Here is a 14,129-nt window from a genome sequence, read left to right as displayed (position 1 = left end):
TGTATCAAGAGAAAGCACTAGTGTGAATCCACGTGGTGCAAGTTTTCCAAAAAGGCCCCAAATGTACATTTCAAATTTTAACTGGTAGTTTTTGGTGTTTCTGGAGCCAAAATACAAGGCTTAATCTACGTGATGGTGGCATTTCATCAGAAGGGCCAAAAAGCGTCATTTTGAGTTCACCATGTGGGAGAACTCATTTGATTCTTCTGGATCGGAAATAATAATTAGGCTGAATCCACGTGTTGGCATTTTCCCAAAGAAGCCCCCAATATACATTTTAAGGAAACAAGCCTTAATCTACGTAGTATTGACATTCCATCACAAAGGGCAAAAATAATGATTTTGTGGGCTTCCCATGTGGGGGAACTCATTTGACACTTATGGACCTGGAGTTAACATTAGGCTGACTATAATGTATATTTTACGTTTCAAACTGGCTGGTATTAATGAACCTGGAGAGAAAATTAGGATGAATTCACGTGCTGGTGGTTTTTCAAAAAGAGCCAAACAGTACATTTCAAGTCTCAAACTAACCGGGTTTGCTGGATCTGGACTGAAAACAAGGTCTCATTTTCTCGATTAAACGCCGGGCCCCGAATAAACGCCGGTGTCCTAGCCGATTTTGACCCCCCTGGATTTGGACCCCCCGGTCCAAATCTGCTAGCCGATATGGACCCCCCGGTCCAAATCCACTAGCCGATATGGACCCCCGGGAGTCCATATTGGCTAGTGAATTTGGACCCCCCATCATCCAAATGAAAATCAAGTGTCATTTTTGTTGACCCGAGCCTAAAGTGCAGAACCAAATTTACAATTGCGTTTGCTAGTTTGTTGTCTACGTCTGAAATTATAATAAGACATGTTCGGCTAATAAGTCCCTTACTGTCAAGTTAGTTTATTAGAATAAATGTTCGGTTGAGTGAATTTACAAAAACTTGAAAAGATACAGGACAGTAAGATTACTACTGGACTCTAATTACATTGTTTTCTTTGTGTTTTTACTTTACACAATAGATTTCTTCTAAATAGCTTCCGACTTTTAAAACAGTTTTTCGCTTTGCCGACAAAACAAACAGCAGTTTTCTCGACTATAGTAATTTTCGGTAATAATTTACAGCTTTGTATAGAACGCAAAATTGCATCGCTATTATATAAAGTTATTTTATTTTAATAAAAATGGCAGAATTATAACGAGATATGCATTGTCATTCGAGGGAACGTTGAAAAATATGCTTGCAAATAGAAAAATGTACTGAGTAAGAAGGAGACAAAGCTTAAATAACAATTGTTTAGGGGGGTCCAAATCGGCGAAGGGGGGTCCATATCGGCTAGTAGATTTGGACCGGGGGGTCCATATCGGCTAGCGGATTTGCACCGGGGGGTCCAAATCGGCGGGGGGTCCAAATCGGCTGTGACACCGGGTCTCCAAGGTAGAGTGGTAAGTAAGCCTTTCAGGATTTTTTTCGAGGTGTAATATGCTTTAGGTATGATGGCAAATTACATTCGTATCACAAATAATGATTAAAAACCCTTGTTTAATACACATTTTGCTCGAATAAACTGCACCATTTAAATAAACGCCGGATCTATGGTGTCTAGTTTGAAATAAACGCCGGGGGCGTTTAATTGAGAAAATACGGTATTTCAACACAAGGACCCAAAATCGTCATTTTCAGTGGCTCATGTAGCACTTTTTTATTTGATTCTTTTGAACCTGTGATGAAAAATAGGATGCATCCACGTGATGGCATTCGTCCAAAGAGACCCAAACTGTACATTAAAGGTCTCTAATCGGCCAGGTTTGCTGGATCTGGAGTGCAAACAGGCTTTTATTTACGTGGTGGTATTTCAACACAAGGGCCCAAAATCGTCATTTTTAGTGGCTCATGTAGAACTTTCTTATTCGATTCTTCTGCAGGATCTGTAGTGGAAATAGGCTTTAATCTACGTTGTGGTCTTTCAACAAAAGGGCCGAAAATCGTCATTTTTAGTGGCTCATGTAGCACTTTCTTATTCGATTCTTTTGGAACTGGAATGAAAAATAGGATAAATCAACGTGATGGCATTCGTCCAAAGAGACCCAAAATGGGCATTTCAAGTCTGAAACTGGCCGGTTTTGCTGGATCTGTAGTGAAAATAAGGTTTAATCTACATGGTGGTATTTCAACACAAGGGCCCAAAATCGGCATTTTCAATGGCTCATGTAGTACTTTCTTTTTCGATTCTTTTTCACCTGCAGTGAAAATTAGGATGAATCCACGTGATGGCGGTTTTTCAAAAAGACCCAAACTGTACATTTCAAGTCTCAAACTAACCGGGTTTGCTGGTTCTGGAGTGAACATAAGATTTCGTCGACGTGGTTGTAATTCAACACAAGGGTCGAAAATCGTTATTTTCAGTGGCACATGTAGCACTTTCTCATTCGATTGTTTTGGACCTGGAGTGAAAAATAAAATGACTCCACGTGATGTCTTTCGTCCACAGTGACCCAAACCCTTAATTTCAAGTCTCAAACTTGTAGGTTTTGCTGGATTTGGAGTGACAATAAGCTGCAATCTACGTTTTGTTATTTCAACACAAGGGCTCAAAATCGTCATTTTGAATGGCTCATGTAGCACTTTCTTTTTCGATTCTTTTTGACCTGGAGTGAAAATTAGGATTACTCCACGTGATGGCGGCTCTTCATTAAGACCGAAAATGTACATTGCAAGTCTCAAACTAACCGGTTTTTCTGGTTGTGGAGTGAAAATAAGGTTTCATCTACGTTGTGGTATTTTAACACAAGGGCCCAAAATCGTCATTTTCAGTGGCTCATGTTGCACTTTTTTATTCGATTCGTTTGGAACTGGAATGAAAAATAGGATGAATCAACGTGATGGCATTCGTCCAAAGAGACCCAAAATGGGCATTTTAAGTCTCAAACTAACCGAAATTACTGCTTCTGGAGTGAAAATAAGATTTCGTCTACGTGGTTGTATTTCAACACAAGAGCCCAAAATCGTCATTTTTAGTGGCTCATGTAGCACTTTTTTATTTGATTCTTTTGAACCTGGAGTGAAAATTAGGATGAATCCACGTGATGTCGGTTTTTAAAAAAGTCCCATCCTGTACATTTCAAGTCTCAAACTGGCCGGTTTTGCTGGATCTGTAGTGAAAATAATGTTTAATCTACATAGTGGCATTTCAACACAACGGCCTAAAATCGTCATTTTTAATGGCTCATGTAGTACTTTTTTTTCGATTCTTTTTCACCTGCAGTGAAAATTAGGATGAATCCACGTGATAGCGGTTTGTCAAAAAGACCCAAACTGTACATTTCAAGTCTCAAACTAACCCGGTCTGCTGCTTTTAAAGTGAAAATAAGATTTCGTCTACAAGGTTGTATTTCAACACAAGAGCCCAAAATCGTCATTTTCAGTGGCTCATGTAGCACTTTTTTATTTGATTCGTTTGAACCTGGAGTGAAAATTAGGATGCATCCACGTGATGGCATTCGTCCAAAGAGACCCAAACTGTACATTAAAGGTCTCTAACCGGCCAGGTTTGCTGGATCTGGAGTGCAAACAGGCTTTTATTTACGTGGTGGTATTTCAACACAAGAGCCCAAAATCGTCATTTTGAGTGGCTCATGTAGCACTTTCTTTTTCGATTGATTTTGACCTGGAGTGAAAATTAGGATGACTCCACGTGATAGCAGTTCTTCATTAAGAGTGAAAATGTACATTTCAAGTCTCAAACTAACCGGTTTTTCTAGTTGTGGAGTGAAAATAAGGTTTCATCTACGTGGTTGTATTTCAACACAAGAGCCCAAAATCGTCATTTTCAGTGGCTCATGTAGCACTTTTTTATTTGATTCTTTTGAACCTGGAGTGAAAAATAGGATGACTTGACGTAATTGCATTCGTCCAAAGAGACCCAAACTGTACATTGCAGGCCTTTAACAGGCCGGTTTTGCAGGATCTGTAGTGAAAATAAGCTATAATCTACGTGGTTGTATTTCAATACAAGGGCCGAAAATCGTTATTTTAGTGGCACATTTAGCACTTTCTCATTCGATTGTTTTGGACCTGGAGTGAAAAATAAAATGAATCCACGTGATGCCTTTCGTCCACAGTGACCCAAACCCTAAATTTCAAGTCTCAAACTTGTAGGTTTTGCTGGATTTGGAGTGACAATAAGCTGCAATCTACGTTTTGTTATTTCAACACAAGGGCTCAAAATCGTCATTTTGAATGGCTCATGTAGCACTTTCTTTTTCGATTCTTTTTGACCTGGAGTGAAAATGAGGATTACTCCACGTGATGGCGGCTCTTCATTAAGACCCAAAATGTACATTGCAAGTCTCAAACTAACCGGTTTTTCTGGTTGTGGAGTGAAAATAAGGTTTCATCTACGTTGTGGTATTTTAACACAAGGGCCCAAAATCGTCATTTTCAGTGGCTCATGTTGCACTTTTTTATTCGATTCTTTTGGACCTGGAGTGAAAAATAGGATGAATCCACGTGATGTCGGTTTTTAAAAAAGTCCCATCCTGTACATTTCAAGTCTCAAACTGGCCGGTTTTCCTGGATCTGTAGTGCATAGTGGCATTTCAACACAACGGCCCAAAAATCGTCATTTTCAATGGCTCATGTAGTACTTTTCTTTTCGATTCTTTTTCACCTGCAGTGAAAATTAGGATGAATCCACGTGATAGCGGTTTGTCAAAAAGACCCAAACTGTACATTTCAAGTCTCAAACTAACCGGGTTTGCTGCTTTTGAAGTGAAAATAAGATTTCGTCTACAAGGTTGCATTGTATTTCAACACAAGAGCCCAAAATCGTCATTTTCAGTGGCTCATGTAGCACTTTTTTATTTGATTCGTTTGAACCTGGAGTGAAAAATAGGATGCATCCACGTGATGTCTTTCGTTTACAGTGACCCAAACTCTAAATTCCAAGTCTCAAACTTGTAGGTTTTGCTGGATTTGGAGTGACAATAAGGTGCAATCTACGTGGTGGTATTTCAACACAGGGACCCAAAATCGGCATTTTGAGTGGCTCATGTAGCACTTTCTTTTTCGATTGTTTTTGACCTGGAGTGAAAATTAGGATGATTCCACTTGATAGCGGTTCTTCATTAAGAGCGAAAATGTACATTTCAAGTCTCAAACTAACCGTTTTTTCTAGTTGTGGAGTGAAAATAAGGTTTCATCTACGTTGTGGTATTTTAACACAAGGGCCCAAAATCGTCATTTTCAGTGGCTCATGTTGCACTTTTTTATTCGATTCTTTTGGACCTGGAGTGAAAAATAGGATGAATTGACGTGATGACATTTGTCCAAAGAGACCCAAACTGTACATTGCAGGCTTTTAACAGGTCGGTTTTGCAGGATCTGTAGTGAAAATAGGCTTTAATCTACGTTGTGGTCTTTCAACGCAAGGGCCGAAAATCGTCATTTTTAGTGACTCATGTAGCACTTTCTTATTCGATTCTTTTGGAACTGGAATGAAAAATAGGATAAATCAACGAGATGGCATTCGTCCAAAGAGACCAAAATGGGCATTTCAAGTCTGAAACTGGCCGGTTTTGCTGGATCTGTAGTGAGAATAAGGTTTAATCTACATGGTGGTATTTCAACACAAGGGCCCAAAATCGTCATTTTCAATGGCTCATGTAGTACTTTCTTTTTCGATTCTTTTTCACCTGCAGTGAAAATTAGGATGAATCCACGTGATGGCAGTTTTTCAAAAAGACCCAAACTGTACATTTCAAGTCTCAAACTAACCGGGTTTGCTGGTTCTGGAGTGAACATAAGATTTCGTCGACGTGGTTGTATTTCAACACAAGAGCCCAAAATCGTCATTTTCAGTGGCTCATGTAGCACTTTTTTATTTGATTCTTTTGAACCTGGAGTGAAAAATAGGATGAATTGACGTAATTGCATTCGTCCAAAGAGACCCAAACTGTACATTGCAGGCCTTTAACAGGCCGGTTTTGCAGGATCTGTAGTGAAAATAAGCTATAATCTACGTTGTGGTATTTCAACACAAGAGCCGAAAATCGTCATTTTTAGTGGCTCATGTAGCACTTTCTTTTTCGATTCTTTTGGATCTGGAATGAAAAATAGGATGAATCAACGTGATGGCATTCGTCCAAAGAGACCCAAAATGGGCATTTCAAGTCTAAAACTGGCCAGTTTTGCTGGATCTGGAATGAAAATAACCTTTAATCTACGTGGTTGTATTTCAATACAAGGGCCGAAAATCGTTATTTTAGTGGCACATTTAGCACTTTCTCATTCGATTGTTTTGGACCTGGAGTGAAAAATAAAATGAATCCACGTGATGCCTTTCGTCCACAGTGACCCAAACCCTAAATTTCAAGTCTCAAACTTGTAGGTTTTGCTGGATTTGGAGTGACAATAAGCTGCAATCTACGTTTTGTTATTTCAACACAAGGGCTCAAAATCGTCATTTTGAATGGCTCATGTAGCACTTTCTTTTTCGATTCTTTTTGACCTGGAGTGAAAATTAGGATTACTCCACGTGATGGCGGCTCTTCATTAAGACCGAAAATGTACATTGCAAGTCTCAAACTAACCGGTTTTTCTGGTTGTGGAGTGAGAATAAGGTTTCATCTACGTATTTTAACACAAGAGCCAAAAATCGTCATTTTCAGTGGCTCATGTTGCACTTTTTTATTTGATTCGTTTGAACCTGGAGTGAAAAATAAAATGACTCCACGTGATGTCTTTCGTCCACAGTGACCCAAACCCTAAATTTCAAGTCTCAAACGTGTAGGTTTTGCTGGATTTGGAGTGACAATAAGCTGCAATCTACGTTTTGTTATTTCAACACAAGGGCTCAAAATCGTCATTTTGAATGGCTCATGTAGCACTTTCTTTTTCGATTCTTTTTGACCTGGAGTGAAAATTAGGATTACTCCACGTGATGGCGCCTCTTCATTAAGACCGAAAATGTACATTGCAAGTCTCAAACTAACCGGTTTTTCTGGTTGTGGAGTGAAAATAAGGTTTCATCTACGTTGTGGTATTTTAACACAAGGGCCCAAAATCGTCATTTTCAGTGGCTCATGTTGCACTTTTTTATTCGATTCTTTTGGACCTGGAGTGAAAAATAGGATGAATTAACGTGATGGCATTCGTCCAAAGAGACCCGAAATGGGCATTTCAAGTCTCAAACTAACCGGGTTTGCTGCTTCTGGAGTGAAAATAAGATTTCGTCTACGTGGTTGTATTTCAACACAAGAGCCTAAAATCGTCATTTTTAGTGGCTCATGTAGCACTTTTTTATTTGATTCTTTTGAACCTGGAGTGAAAATTAGGATGAATCCACGTGATGTCGGTTTTTAAAAAAGTCCCATCCTGTACATTTCAAGTCTCAAACTGGCCGGTTTTGCTGGATCTGTAGTGAAAATAATGTTTAATCTACATAGTGGCATTTCAACACAACGGCCTAAAATCGTCATTTTTAATGGCTCATGTAGTACTTTTTTTTTCGATTCTTTTTCACCTGCAGTGAAAATTAGGATGAATCCACGTGATAGCGGTTTGTCAAAAAGACCCAAACTGTACATTTCAAGTCTCAAACTAACCGGGTTTGCTGCTTTTGAAGTGAAAATAAGATTTCGTCTACAAGGTTGCATTGTATTTCAACACAAGAGCCCAAAATCGTCATTTTCAGTGGCTCATGTAGCACTTTTTTATTTGATTCGTTTGAACCTGGAGTGAAAAATAGGATGCATCCACGTGATGTCTTTCGTTTACAGTGACCCAAACTCTAAATTCCAAGTCTCAAACTTGTAGGTTTTGCTGGATTTGGAGTGACAATAAGGTGCAATCTACGTGGTGGTATTTCAACACAGGGACCCAAAATCGGCATTTTGAGTGGCTCATGTAGCACTTTCTTTTTCGATTGTTTTTGACCTGGAGTGAAAATTAGGATGATTCCACTTGATAACGGTTCTTCATTAAGAGCGAAAATGTACATTTCAAGTCTCAAACTAACCGTTTTTTCTAGTTGTGGAGTGAAAATAAGGTTTCATCTACGTTGTGGTATTTTAACACAAGGGCCCAAAATCGTCATTTTCAGTGGCTCATGTTGCACTTTTTTATTCGATTCTTTTGGACCTGGAGTGAAAAATAGGATGAATTGACGTGATGACATTTGTCCAAAGAGACCCAAACTGTACATTGCAGGCTTTTAACAGGTCGGTTTTGCAGGATCTGTAGTGAAAATAGGCTTTAATCTACGTTGTGGTCTTTCAACGCAAGGGCCGAAAATCGTCATTTTTAGTGACTCATGTAGCACTTTCTTATTCGATTCTTTTGGAACTGGAATGAAAAATAGGATAAATCAACGAGATGGCATTCGTCCAAAGAGACCAAAATGGGCATTTCAAGTCTGAAACTGGCCGGTTTTGCTGGATCTGTAGTGAGAATAAGGTTTAATCTACATGGTGGTATTTCAACACAAGGGCCCAAAATCGTCATTTTCAATGGCTCATGTAGTACTTTCTTTTTCGATTCTTTTTCACCTGCAGTGAAAATTAGGATGAATCCACGTGATGGCAGTTTTTCAAAAAGACCCAAACTGTACATTTCAAGTCTCAAACTAACCGGGTTTGCTGGTTCTGGAGTGAACATAAGATTTCGTCGACGTGGTTTTATTTCAACACAAGAGCCCAAAATCGTCATTTTCAGTGGCTCATGTAGCACTTTTTTATTTGATTCTTTTGAACCTGGAGTGAAAAATAGGATGAATTGACGTAATTGCATTCGTCCAAAGAGACCCAAACTGTACATTGCAGGCCTTTAACAGGCCGGTTTTGCAGGATCTGTAGTGAAAATAAGCTATAATCTACGTTGTGGTATTTCAACACAAGAGCCGAAAATCGTCATTTTTAGTGGCTCATGTAGCACTTTCTTTTTCGATTCTTTTGGATCTGGAATGAAAAATAGGATGAATCAACGTGATGGCATTCGTCCAAAGAGACCCAAAATGGGCATTTCAAGTCTAAAACTGGCCAGTTTTGCTGGATCTGGAATGAAAATAACCTTTAATCTACGTGGTTGTATTTCAATACAAGGGCCGAAAATCGTTATTTTAGTGGCACATTTAGCACTTTCTCATTCGATTGTTTTGGACCTGGAGTGAAAAATAAAATGAATCCACGTGATGCCTTTCGTCCACAGTGACCCAAACCCTAAATTTCAAGTCTCAAACTTGTAGGTTTTGCTGGATTTGGAGTGACAATAAGCTGCAATCTACGTTTTGTTATTTCAACACAAGGGCTCAAAATCGTCATTTTGAATGGCTCATGTAGCACTTTCTTTTTCGATTCTTTTTGACCTGGAGTGAAAATTAGGATTACTCCACGTGATGGCGGCTCTTCATTAAGACCGAAAATGTACATTGCAAGTCTCAAACTAACCGGTTTTTCTGGTTGTGGAGTGAAAATAAGGTTTCATCTACGTATTTTAACACAAGAGCCAAAAATCGTCATTTTCAGTGGCTCATGTTGCACTTTTTTATTTGATTCGTTTGAACCTGGAGTGAAAAATAAAATGACTCCACGTGATGTCTTTCGTCCACAGTGACCCAAACCCTAAATTTCAAGTCTCAAACGTGTAGGTTTTGCTGGATTTGGAGTGACAATAAGCTGCAATCTACGTTTTGTTATTTCAACACAAGGGCTCAAAATCGTCATTTTGAATGGCTCATGTAGCACTTTCTTTTTCGATTCTTTTTGACCTGGAGTGAAAATGAGGATTACTCCACGTGATGGCGCCTCTTCATTAAGACCGAAAATGTACATTGCAAGTCTCAAACTAACCGGTTTTTCTGGTTGTGGAGTGAAAATAAGGTTTCATCTACGTTGTGGTATTTTAACACAAGGGCCCAAAATCGTCATTTTCAGTGGCTCATGTTGCACTTTTTTATTCGATTCTTTTGGACCTGGAGTGAAAAATAGGATGAATTAACGTGATGGCATTCGTCCAAAGAGACCCGAAATGGGCATTTCAAGTCTCAAACTAACCGGGTTTGCTGCTTCTGGAGTGAAAATAAGATTTCGTCTACGTGGTTGTATTTCAACACAAGAGCCTAAAATCGTCATTTTTAGTGGCTCATGTAGCACTTTTTTATTTGATTCTTTTGAACCTGGAGTGAAAATTAGGATGAATCCACGTGATGTCGGTTTTTAAAAAAGTCCCATCCTGTACATTTCAAGTCTCAAACTGGCCGGTTTTGCTGGATCTGTAGTGAAAATAATGTTTAATCTACATAGTGGCATTTCAACACAACGGCCTAAAATCGTCATTTTTAATGGCTCATGTAGTACTTTTTTTTTCGATTCTTTTTCACCTGCAGTGAAAATTAGGATGAATCCACGTGATAGCGGTTTGTCAAAAAGACCCAAACTGTACATTTCAAGTCTCAAACTAACCGGGTTTGCTGCTTTTGAAGTGAAAATAAGATTTCGTCTACAAGGTTGTATTTCAACACAAGAGCCCAAAATCGTCATTTTCAGTGGCTCATGTAGCACTTTTTTATTTGATTCGTTTGAACCTGGAGTGAAAATTAGGATGCATCCACGTGATGGCATTCGTCCAAAGAGACCCAAACTGTACATTAAAGGTCTCTAACCGGCCAGGTTTGCTGGATCTGAAGTGCAAACAGGCTTTTATTTACGTGGTGGTATTTCAACACAAGGGCCCAAAATCGTCATTTTGAGTGGCTCATGTAGCACTTTCTTTTTCGATTGATTTTGACCTGGAGTGAAAATTAGGATGACTCCACGTGATAGCGGTTCTTCATTAAGAGTGAAAATGTACATTTCAAGTCTCAAACTAACCGGTTTTTCTAGTTGTGGAGTGAAAATAAGGTTTCATCTACGTGGTTGTATATCAACACAAGGGCCCAGAATCGTCATTTTCAGTGGCTCATGTAGTACTTTCTTTTTCGATTTTATTTGTGCTGGAGTAAAAATTAGGATGAATCCACGTGATGTCGGTTTTTAAAAAAGTCCCATCCTGTACATTTCAAGTCTCGAGCTGGCCGGTTTTGCTGGATCTGTAGTGAAAATAATGTTTAATCTACATGGCGGTATTTCAACACAAGGACCCAAAATTGTCATTTTCAGTGGCTCATGTAGTACTTTCTTTTTCGATTCTTTTTTACCTGCAGTGAAAATTAGGATGCATCCACGTGATGGTATTCGTCCAAAGAGACCCAAACTGTACATTTCAGGTCTCTAACCGGCCAGGTTTGCTGGATCTGGAGTGCAAAAAGGCTTTTATTTACGTGGTGGTATTTCAACACAAGGGCCCAAAATCGTCATTTTTAGTGGCCCATGTAGCACTTTCTTTTTCGATTCTTTGTGACCTGCCGTGAAAATTAGGATGAATCCTCGTGATGGCGGTTTTTCATAAAGACCCAAAGTGTACATTTCAAGTCTTAAACTAACCGTTGTTGCTGGTTCGGGAGTGAAAAAAAGGTTTCATCTACATGGTGGTATTTCAAAACAGAAGAGAAGAAATTTAATACAGCATATTATGTACTTAGAGTATCACTGTTTGTTTTACGTTATCTTATTATAATCTTATTTTGTTTTCCCGTTGGTTCTATTTAAACGGTTATTTTTGAATTGTAATCTTATTATCTTTAGTCTTTAGTCTTGGTTGTTTAAATGGTAACGACTGTTACTAAGTTGTTCATTCCCTGATGAAGTCAGGCCGTGCCTGACGAAATATTGGAAGAAAATATACCAGTTCAATCCCTCCAGCGTACGGTCAGCCTTTCTGTTTTTTAATTTGTTCGTACAGTATTTATACAATTTGCTGATCAGATCCACCAGGATCATGTTCTTTGTGTTGTCCGTTGGCCCTTTCTGACTTTCTCAAGTTAAAAGTGTTCAGCCCAAAATCGTCATTTTGAGTGGCTCATGTAGCACTTTCTTTTTCGATTGTTTTTGACCTGTAGTGAAAATACGGATGACTCCACGTGATGCGGTTCTTCATTAAGACCGAAAATGTACGTCTCAAATCTCAAACTAACCGGTTTTTCTGGTTGTGGAGTGAAAAAAAGGTTTCATCTACATTGTATTGTGGTATTTCAACACAAGGGCCAAAAATCGTCATTTTCAGTGGCTCATGTTGCACTTTTTTATTCGATTCTTTTGGACCTGGAGTGAAAACTAGGATGCATTGACGTGATGGCATTCGTCCAAAGAGAACCAAACTGTACATTGCAGGCCTTTAACAGGCCGGTATTGCAGGATCTGTAGTGAAAATAGGCCTCAATCTACGTTGTGGTATTTCAACACAAGGGCCTAAAATCTTCATTTTTAGTGGCCCATGTAACACTTTCTTTTTCGATTCTTTTTGAGATGCAGTGAAAATTAGGATGAATCCACGTGATGTGGGTTCTTCAAGAAGTCCCAACCTGTACATTTCAAGTCTCAAACTTATTTGATTCTTTTGGACCTGGAGTGAAAAATAGGATAAATCAACGTGATGGCATTCGTCCAAAGAGACCCAAAATGGGCATTTCAAGTCTGAAACTGGCCGGTTTTGCTGGATCTGTAGTGAAAATAAGGTTTAATCTACATGGTGGTATTTCAACACAACGGCCCAAAATCGTCATTTTCAATGGCTCATGTAGTACTTTCGTTTTCGATTCTTTTTCACCTGCAGTGAAAATTAGGATGAATCCACGTGATGGCGGTTTTTCAAAAAGACCCAAACTGTACATTTCAAGTCTCAAACTAACCGGGTTTGCTGGTTCTGGAGTAAAAATAAGGTTTCGTCTACGTGGTTGTATTTCAACACAAGAGCCCAAAATCGTCATTTTCAGTGGCTCATGTAGCACTTTTTTATTTGACTCTTTTGAACCTGGAGTGAAAAATAGGATGCATCCACGTGATGGCATTCGTCCAAAGAGACCCAAACTGTACATTTCAGGTCTCTTACCGACCAGGTTTGCTGGATCTGGAGTGCAAAAAGGCTTTTATTTACGTGATGATTTATAAAATCGTCATTTTCAGTGGCTCGTGTAGCACTTTTTTATTTGACTCTTTTGAACCTGGAGTGAAAAATAGGATAAATCCACGTGATGGCATTCGTCTAAGACACCCTAACTGTACATTTCAAGTCTCAAACTTGTCGGTTTTGTTGGATCTGGAGTGAAAATAAGCTTCAATCTACGTGGTGGTATTTCAAGAGTACAAGGGCCAAAAATCGTCATTTTCAGTAGCTCATGCATGTAGCACTTTCTGTCTCGATTCGTTTTGACCTGGAGGTAAAATTAGGATGAATCCACGTGATGGCAGATTTTGAAAAAGACCCAAACTGTACATTTCAAGTCTCAAACTGGCCAGTTTTGCTGGATCTGGAGTGAAAATTAGCTTCAATCTAAGTGGTGGCATTTCAACATCAAAAGCCCTCTGGGCTTAGTGTCTCGTGTCACTTAAAAAAGAGATCGCTTTTCGCGTCTATTTATTGCTTGTAAAGTTGATCAGTTATATAACTCCAATAACAGCAGAAAAAGATGACAGACATTGCACTGTATTGCACTTTGGTTCACTAAGCATACATTCTACTGTATACTTATACTATGACTTCCATGTGCTTTCTTCACGCTATATGAGATATCGCTTTGGGTGTTTATTCGTGAACGCTTAGCCTGTTAAGTGATAATGACATGCGAGTGGTGATGATTTTGTTAATTCTTATAACCTCTTCTCCTGATTTAGTATTGATATTGTGAGGAGAAATTTGGTTTTGGTCACTCTTGAGCCGGTCTTAATGTTTTTGTAACGCCAAAGCTACAACGCAGCGGCTGAAGAACGTGTAAATTACAGTCATTTTCTTCGCTATTTAAATCTACTGAATGAAATATTCTGCTAGGTTCTGCTTAATAGAAAACATTCGATCTTGCTTGACACTTGATTCCGCGCGAACGTACGCAATAAACTATGTAGTAGTGTTTAACTCGCACAAATCTCACTTTTAAAGAGAGACTTTAACTTCTACACAGAGCGTACTATGCTGTACCATAACTGGTCATAACTTTAAAATGGTTGGGTATTCAATCGACTAACGATTCAAACGATTCAAACCTTTTGT

The sequence above is a fragment of the Oculina patagonica genome, chromosome 6 (assembly GCF_052425735.1).
Source record: "Oculina patagonica isolate OP01 chromosome 6, crgOcupat, whole genome shotgun sequence".
NCBI lineage: Eukaryota > Metazoa > Cnidaria > Anthozoa > Scleractinia > Oculinidae > Oculina > Oculina patagonica.
This window is presented reverse-complemented; position numbering follows the sequence as displayed.